Below are 7,067 nucleotides of genomic sequence, written 5' to 3' on the forward strand. Positions count from 1 at the left end.
CTTTTTTTATAAATAAAATATATATCGAAAATAATGTAGCATATTTATTTAAGAAATATTTTACTCTAGAATATTTAATTTGCATGCAATTTAATAATAAAAAAGTCAAAAAAAAAATTAAATGTTTTATTAAATCATAGCAATGAAAAATGAAAATCACTAATAATAATTTGAAATAGGTTTTATTTTTATTTTAATTAAGTTATCAAAATGATGTGTCATCCACATCACCTCATTAAAGCCACACAATAAAAAAAAGTCAATGTGTTAATCAGTTTAAAAGGTAACAGGTTACCCATTGCTATAATGGGTAGATTTTTTAAAATGCGATGCCTTAATAAAAAATAATCTTAAAGTATATTGCTGTAATAAATAAAAACAAAAGTAGAATGCTATAATAAGAAAATTTATGAAAGTAAGTTGCTATTTCATGCATTTAACCCTAAAAAAATGTAACACTCTGTTGGACTGGTAACTGCACTAGGGAGCCGCCCACGTGATATTGTCCGCTCTGGGCTGCCTCGGGGTTTCCCCGCACGGCAACAACCCCTCACGGTTTTGTTTTCTAAAACGCGTCACTGGTAGGAGAAGACTCCCACTTCCTTATAAGGAAGAGAAGACTCCCTAGCCTCACTGATGTGGGATGCTCCTGCATTGCTACARGAGCGGTGGGTTTAAGGACGAGGATTTGACCTGCCGAGGGAACACCGAGTCTGCTGACCCAACACACTCAAACTGATTGTACTTTAAATCTCGTAGATGTATACACTACAAGAATCAGAGAATGTCAGGTTTGCTAAGGACAATTTTATGTTGGAGGTTAATGCGAATGTGGATTATGTATTTGTAGTTGCACTCATCGCGGTTAGTGACGCTATGAAAAGCAACACAAATACATTAGTAGACATAGTTACAGAAGTTGCGGTTGAAGCAGCTTTTGGGGGAGCTGCAAGTCACTAGTCGTATTAGTTGTATCCACATGCAAGTTCATATTGGAGCAACTGTTTTGTCAAAGTATATGGTTCTTTAGTAGAAACTCTATGGCATGGATTCCAAAACATTACTTTCATTTGTTTTTCTTCTCATTTATGTCGTATGAATTGAATAGAAATAAAGATGATTATAGGTATCTAATGGATGTCAAAAGGAATAAAGAAGTGACACAATAAAACAATTAGAGACCACGATTTTACTCCGAGGTTATAAGTTAGTGTATATTGAGCATGATATCCTATGCAAGAAGGTTACTTCAATTCCACCAAGATATGATGTACAATTTGATTTTTTAACCTTTAATTTTTTGTAGTTTCAGTATTATTTGATGTCTGGTCAAAGTGAATAAAGATTTAAATATATTGTCTATATTATCAATCCAAGACATTACAACAAAAGTCAACTTGCAAACAATTAATCAGTCAAAATATCCTTCTCCCATACGGTGTACACTACAAAACAAAAGATCTTTACAAATGGTCGAATCCAGCAGTGATCAGCCAGAAAAATTGGCCAGCCATAGATTATGAATGGAAATGTACTATCAAAAAGGGTTGGTAGTGATTTCTTTTATCGGTGGATCATCGACTGATAGTCGCCATCGGCAATCCCTCACTAAATATTTTCAAAATTAGTTATGAGAAGTTAATTAACCTTAATCATTTTGGTGGATTAAAATCACGGTCGGACTAGACCATCAATAATACGTCGATGAATTTTTTAATTAAAATTATTTAATTATTCATTGTATTAAATAATAAAATAATGAGAAGAAACTTAGCAACGGATTTGGCAGACGGTGAGTAATTCTCCACTGATCACAGGAGTATTTAGTTTATTTTTATTTTTTCTTTTAAACTTTTAAAATTATTATTGGTAGAAATTTACTCACAGATACGCCATTACAATACAAATAAAAACTAATTGTTTGTTACACTAAGTCCAACGACCTTATCAAACCACAGATCACTTGGCGGAAACTAAGACTTCGTGAATTTCATGACTATCTCCCGCATCTCTTCCATCTATTTCCTTCTTACCTCAGTCCTTTCCTCGTCCTGATGCTTCAACGTTTCAACCTGGGCCTCTAAAGGTTCAACCTACAAATATATAACAACATAAAAGTAAGTAATATCAACTAATATTAGAATTAGACATTGTAACAACGGAGGAGTATAAACCCGTGCATCAACGAATGAGCTACTACAAGAAGTGTCAGTGCTAGAACGCGGCGCACTCTAACCCAACACAAATCAGGAATCCAAGTTGTACCTGAAGCCGAATAGGTGTCCTTTCACGCTCATACCGTCCACAACTCTGGATCAATAAGAGGATAAGCAGTCACATCCTACCTATACTTTAATTAAGGTTAGCCCGGTACTAAGCTAATTCTATAGTTAAAGAAACATTACAAGTGAAATTCAAAAGTTGGGCAGCATAACTGCTGTAAATCAGATGTTTCCAAAGGGAGTCTACAAGTATAAACAATTTGTAAAATTGGGGGGGGGGGTCAAATACAAACAAACAAAATTTATTTTTTTAATTCATTTATTGATTAAAGAAGAACCAATATGCAATTGACAGATTGTTACGAAAACTAGATAAGAAAAGATCCTAATCTGCACAATCTTATTATCACTAAGATTTTTCTTGCCCAAGAAAAAAAAAGAATAAGAGAGAAAAGAATAGAGGAAGAAGAATGTGTAGCTAAAAAGCTGAGACTTCTCAGCTATTTATACTCACTGCATTAAATACACCTCAGAGGGTATAATCCACGTGTTAAGAGATGAGTGGAATGATTGTCCTTATTCTTCGGTTATGACAATCTTTTGGCTGCATATGAATAGTAGCTTCAGGTAGTTGGTAAACACGTTTGAAGATAGAAAAGTAATACGTACTTGTACCTATGTTTGGTCGAAGCATGGGGTATGTCTTTTTGTGCAAGAGGGTAAAACAAAAACAGTCTTGATACACAAGACTTTAATAAGTTATAGATATGGGTCGCTGAGGACTCCTTCAACTATCGTTACTTCTTGCTCATATTCCAAATTTGATGTAGACTGTCATGGTATCACTGAATGCCGCTTCAGATTACGATTATACAAGTCTCTATCTTTAGCAACTTTTTTGATATCGCAGAAGGTTTCTTTCTTATGGGTTTTGTCTTGAAGTTAAATTAAGTTCTAACTAGTATAGTGAGTGTTCAATGATCACTGAAGAAACTCAGTTTGAGACTGATCGCAGAATCTGAATACACAAAATAAAACAAAGTATTTTTCACTAAGTATAAGGATAATCATCAAATCACTAAAAGAGTTAGAATCCAACAAATTTTTATATGGTGTTTAAGGCTTTATTTACCAACTTGATGAAGACAAGAGGGTTCTGGATTTTGACATTTTGAGTATTTTTCTAAAATTTAAAGAAAAGTGGAATGATTAGAATGGAAACCACGGAAAGGAATGGGTTGTCATATTGAATTGATAATCTTGTTGGTCCCATAAGGGTCTACCAGAGTTTTATAGAGACAGTTTGTAGAAGAGGGGGGGGGGGATGAATACAAACACATGAAACATTTCAAATTTAAAATATATATTGTTAAAGAAGGATCAATACTTATTTTACAAGATTGTATGCGGAATAAGATAAGGTAAAGATAACCTATCTAAAACAATCTAAGTTTACACATAAATGATCTTAGCAAAGAGAAAAGATTTGTTGTTAAGACTAAGAAGGAAATTAGTTCTTTTTAGGTAAGAAATTTTTAATATACTTAAAAGGGATTCTAACTTGCTTTGAAGATAAGCGTAAGTGTTCTTAGATGTGTGTATGATCTCTTGTGTGTATGCACGTAGTTTTGTTGATCCCACATCTCTCAATAACACTAATAATTAAGTTAAGAATAACCTAATTATATAGTTTGGATGAATAAAATGATGAACACTCAAGAACAATTGATGAACATTCAAAGAATATACTTGAGTGTAAAAGGATTCACTTTATTTCAATGATTATGTAAAACGTCAAAAGGAGTCAAATATTACAATAGACCTAACCACCTATTTATACTAGTAATCTAAACAAGAAGATAACTATCTAGTGAGATTATATAGCAAATCTTCTAGGAAAAGATAAAGCTTAACTAAATATGGATAATTAACAAAACAATATAAAATTTGTAGAATCCAGCTGTTGATTTGTCATCTCCAGCTGTCTTCCATGGGGCGTTATTTCAACCTTATCTTCATATCTTCATTGCATGCCTCTAGTTGAACTAGTGAGGAAAACTCCAAGTGTTGGTACCCAGAGGGGCTATGAAGATGCTCTTTCCATCACATCTCTGGTCAATTCATCGACCTTCTGGTTGTTCTTCAGACTTAGTTGTTTTGCCTTGAAGTCTTCCATCGGCCTTCTGGTTCTTCATCACTTGTTTGTTTTCATTACCTCCACACATAAGAATTATGGGGTCTAATAATCTCACCCTAAGTAATGAAAGAACAAACATGAACTAATCTAGGAGACGACTCCTGCGCTCCCTCATTTGCATCGGGGGACGGCTCTATGTGCTCTGAGGTAGCTGCCCACGGTTCTTGGGATATTAGAGAGCGTTCATACTTCTGCCTAATCTCAAACGTCTCTGGTATGACGCTGAGCATGGCCCTTGAAACAGTTCTCTCTGTCGTGTAGCCATCCTTGGAAATCGTTGGGCGATGACTGTTTAACAAGTTTGCATGGAGAGAACGCTCATCTATTTATACCCATTCAATTAAATGCACATTTAATGCAATGCAGTAGGGTTTGAACACGCATCAAGCTTTTAGAGAAAAACTTGTCCTTTGATACATTGAATAGTATAAAAGCCTATTCATGAGCATACATTCTTTCATGGAGTTGGTAGGTAATAGAGTCAACTAATCGGCTTCATACCGTACTATACTCTAGAAAGGGTATGGGTTTGTCCATTGTGTGTGGAAGGACAAGACAAAAGAAATCTTGCACAACAAGCTTCTTTTGATCGCTGAATGCTGGAATAACCCTGAAGGTCTCTTCAGCATTCCTTGAGGCTTGCAGTCTTCACACATATGTTGAGCAGGTTGTAATCACTGAATGCCACTTCAGATCACGAACGTGCTAGTCTCTAATCTTTAGTTTCAGTCTTTGACTTTCACTGAACGTTCTTTGGTGTGAGTTTTGTCCTCTTGAAGTATCACTGTCGCTAATGGATTTACAATACATGTCTCAATGATCACTGAACAGACTCAGTGATGATCGTTGGAACTGAAAGATAGAAACATAATAATTCGTAAAAGGTAAAAGGGATTATCATCAAATCAATGAGACAGATGATCAACAATCTCCCCCTATTTGATGATAACAAAGCAACATAAAGAAAGTTGTCTTATCAAATAACAGTAAGGAAAAGTTTCATATAAAGTACATGTCCCTTTTAACTGTTTTGGGATCTTTTTCAATGAGTCAGTTTTTACTTAGTAAATTTTCTTGAAGATCAAGTTTAAGAAAAGGTGTAAGAAGGAAAACTGAAACTGAAAGCATGTTCACTGATTTATAGATTGTCAGTGAATGTAAGAGAACACTGGAGCTCATAGACATGTGTCCCTATTACTCTTTTCAGGGATCTTTTTCAGTGATGTAAATGAAACACTTATATTAATTCAAAGGAAATATTGCAAGTTGTTCAGTACATGTCTTAGACTTACAATATATAAGTTGAACACTGAAAGTCGACATAGAATACAAAAGGTATACAATGAATGGACAAATTACAAAATAAATAACTAATCTAAGTTGTTCAGATTAATGTAGCCAGGTACATCTTCTCCGAGCTCCTTTCGACGTAGAAATTTCTTTTTGATCTTGCGGTCCGTCATTTCACCGTAGAAGTCATTATCTATCCAGAATTTGATATATACAAGATGTTCCATCGGGAATAGATGTAACTCATACATTCTTTGGAAGCTAACTTTGCCTTCATAGTCAAGGAAGATAAATCCTAACTTAGGCTTTATATGCACAGTGTTCGGTATGTAATGACCCTTCGCTGGCAATGACAAGTTCAACATGGAAATGTTTGGCTTCTTCGAAGCCTTTAGGACTTCATCTAAGGAGAACTTTGTTTCATGTTCATTCCTCAAGGATGGTCCATCATTAGGAATTGATGGTCTTTTTCTTCTTTCACATTTTTTTTATAATTGGCTTTCCAGGGACAGCGACGTACATGGACATCATCTTGATCAGTTCGTTGATGATGTCTTTGATAATTGGCTTATGTCGTGATTTTGAGCGCTGAATGGCTTGGTGGATCTCCAGCCATTCACTGTAGCCGTACTCGCCGAGGTAGGAAGGATACTCGGTGACCGCATCAATATTATCCCTGGTGATGAGCATTGAGACCAACAACTCACCGTCTTTCATTCGTTCGCTGATGGTGACGTTTGAAATGGGATAAGGGCTGACTCTCTTTTGTAGGAATTCTTCGCTCCATCGTTTGTCACGCTCGGCCAACATCAGATTTTTCTTGCGTTCTGCTTTTGCAATAGAGAGAAGCTTAGCTTGGGCCTGGACAACGTTCACCATCTTTTTCGATTTCTTCCTTGGAAGAACTTTGGCAGCCAGAGACTTGACCAGCTTTAAGCCGTCCTCAGTCTATTTATGTTGATGGTTTAGTTCTTTCTCGGCCTTGAGTGCTTCGAGCCTTTCAGCTTCTGTCAAGAAGTCGAACTCACCATAATTAGAGGTGCAAAGAGGAATTTTTACTCTAGCTTGGTCGAGTGACTACCCGAGCTGAGACATCTACTGGTCAGTGGGAGTGCTGGGAGATTGGTTTTTAGGGACCCATTCCTCCAGCCAAATGCAGGTAGTTGTGGGGATTGAGAGTTGAAACATGGATGTAATGGTGGTAAAGCTAGATGACTCGTTAGATAAAAGTTCTAGAGGTTTGAACCATATCTTATGAATGCCTTCTTCAGCAACACCTTTGTCTTTCGACTTGGTGTTCTGGTGCTTTTCTTCAGTTGCCTCTTTCTTCCTTTGCTTCCCCTGGGATGCGGAATCCC

The 7,067-nt window shown here is 36.0% G+C and overlaps 1 pseudogene; it reads left to right on the forward strand.

Annotated features, from left to right (window-relative positions):
* Positions 1-960, forward strand: part of LOC112506132 — a 3,835-nt pseudogene extending 2,875 nt beyond the window's left edge.
* The last annotated feature ends 6,107 nt before the right edge of the window (positions 961-7,067 follow it).

This window comes from Cynara cardunculus (assembly GCF_001531365.2).
Source record: "Cynara cardunculus var. scolymus isolate 2C chromosome LG 2, CcrdV1, whole genome shotgun sequence".
NCBI classification, from domain to species: domain Eukaryota; kingdom Viridiplantae; phylum Streptophyta; class Magnoliopsida; order Asterales; family Asteraceae; genus Cynara; species Cynara cardunculus.